Below are 2500 nucleotides of genomic sequence, written 5' to 3'. Positions count from 1 at the left end.
TTTTCAACTTTTTTTCAATTTTCCCCCTGTGGGATATATATTTTACCCACACTTTTGGAGCCCTCCTGGGATGCCCTCTAACATACTAGAACCTCATTTTGTGGAAGTTTTCACAAAATTGTGAAATTTTCCAAAAAGTCAGAAATTTTGCAAAAACGACTAAGTATCAAGGACTCATCGCGCGAATCGCTCTGGAACTGAAATCGGATGCGCGCACTGACATGCTCCCCTCTCTGGAAGTCTGACACATGTGTGAAAATTTTCTAAGTCCCCAAAAATTTTTTTTTTCAACTTTTTTTCAATTTTCCCCCTGTGGGATATATATTTTACCCACACTTTTGGAGCCCTCCTGGGATGCCCTCTAACATACTAGAACCTCATTTTGTGGAAGTTTTCACAAAATTGTGAAATTTTCAAAAAGTCAGAAATTTTGCCAAAAACGACTAAGTATCAAGGACTCATCGCGCGAATCGCTCTGGAACTGAAATCGGATGCGCGCACTGACACGCTCCCCTGTCTGGAAGTCTGACAAAAGTTGAAAAATTTTCTAAGTCCCCAAAAATTTTTTTTTTCAACTTTTTTTCAATTTTCCCCCTGTGGGATATATATTTTACCCACACTTTTGGAGCCCTCCTGGGATGCCCTCTAACATACTAGAACCTCATTTTGTGGAAGTTTTCACAAAATTGTGAAATTTTCCAAAAAGTCAGAAATTTTGCAAAAACGACTAAGTATCAAGGACTCATCGCGCGAATCGCTCTGGAACTGAAATCGGATGCGCGCACTGACATGCTCCCCTCTCTGGAAGTCTGACACATGTGTGAAAATTTTCTAAGTCCCCAAAAATTTTTTTTTTCAACTTTTTTTCAATTTTCCCCCTGTGGGATATATATTTTACCCACACTTTTGGAGCCCTCCTGGGATGCCCTCTAACATACTAGAACCTCATTTTGTGGAAGTTTTCACAAAATTGTGAAATTTTCAAAAAGTCAGAAATTTTGCCAAAAACGACTAAGTATCAAGGACTCATCGCGCGAATCGCTCTGGAACTGAAATCGGATGCGCGCACTGACACGCTCCCCTGTCTGGAAGTCTGACAAAAGTTGAAAAATTTTCTAAGTCCCCAAAAATTTTTTTTTTCAACTTTTTTTCAATTTTCCCCCTGTGGGATATATATTTTACCCACACTTTTGGAGCCCTCCTGGGATGCCCTCTAACATACTAGAACCTCATTTTGTGGAAGTTTTCACAAAATTGTGAAATTTTCCAAAAAGTCAGAAATTTTGCAAAAACGACTAAGTATCAAGGACTCATCGCGCGAATCGCTCTGGAACTGAAATCGGATGCGCGCACTGACATGCTCCCCTGTCTGGAAGTCTGACAAAAGTTGAAAAATTTTCTAAGTCCCCAAAAATTTTTTTTTTCAACTTTTTTTCAATTTTCCCCCTGTGGGATATATATTTTACCCACACTTTTGGAGCCCTCCTGGGATGCCCTCTAACATACTAGAACCTCATTTTGTGGAAGTTTTCACAAAATTGTGAAATTTTCCAAAAAGTCAGAAATTTTGCAAAAACGACTAAGTATCAAGGACTCATCGCGCGAATCGCTCTGGAACTGAAATCGGATGCGCGCACTGACACGCTCCCCTGTCTGGAAGTCTGACAAAAGTTGAAAAATTTTCTAAGTCCCCAAAAATTTTTTTTTTCAACTTTTTTTCAATTTTCCCCCTGTGGGATATATATTTTACCCACACTTTTGGAGCCCTCCTGGGATGCCCTCTAACATACTAGAACCTCATTTTGTGGAAGTTTTCACAAAATTGTGAAATTTTCCAAAAAGTCAGAAATTTTGCAAAAACGACTAAGTATCAAGGACTCATCGCGCGAATCGCTCTGGAACTGAAATCGGATGCGCGCACTGACATGCTCCCCTCTCTGGAAGTCTGACACATGTGTGAAAATTTTCTAAGTCCCCAAAAATTTTTTTTTTCAACTTTTTTTCAATTTTCCCCCTGTGGGATATATATTTTACCCACACTTTTGGAGCCCTCCTGGGATGCCCTCTAACATACTAGAACCTCATTTTGTGGAAGTTTTCACAAAATTGTGAAATTTTCCAAAAAGTCAGAAATTTTGCAAAAACGACTAAGTATCAAGGACTCATCGCGCGAATCGCTCTGGAACTGAAATCGGATGCGCGCACTGACACGCTCCCCTGTCTGGAAGTCTGACAAAAGTTGAAAAATTTTCTAAGTCCCCAAAAATTTTTTTTTTCAACTTTTTTTCAATTTTCCCCCTGTGGGATATATATTTTACCCACACTTTTGGAGCCCTCCTGGGATGCCCTCTAACATACTAGAACCTCATTTTGTGGAAGTTTTCACAAAATTGTGAAATTTTCCAAAAAGTCAGAAATTTTGCAAAAACGACTAAGTATCAAGGACTCATCGCGCGAATCGCTCTGGAACTGAAATCGGATGCGCGCACTGACATGCTCC

This window comes from Phyllobates terribilis, unplaced genomic scaffold (assembly GCF_046119375.1).
Source record: "Phyllobates terribilis strain yellow unplaced genomic scaffold, ASM4611937v1 Scaffold_8373__1_contigs__length_30572, whole genome shotgun sequence".
In the NCBI taxonomy this organism is placed as follows: domain Eukaryota; kingdom Metazoa; phylum Chordata; class Amphibia; order Anura; family Dendrobatidae; genus Phyllobates; species Phyllobates terribilis.
This window is presented reverse-complemented; position numbering follows the sequence as displayed.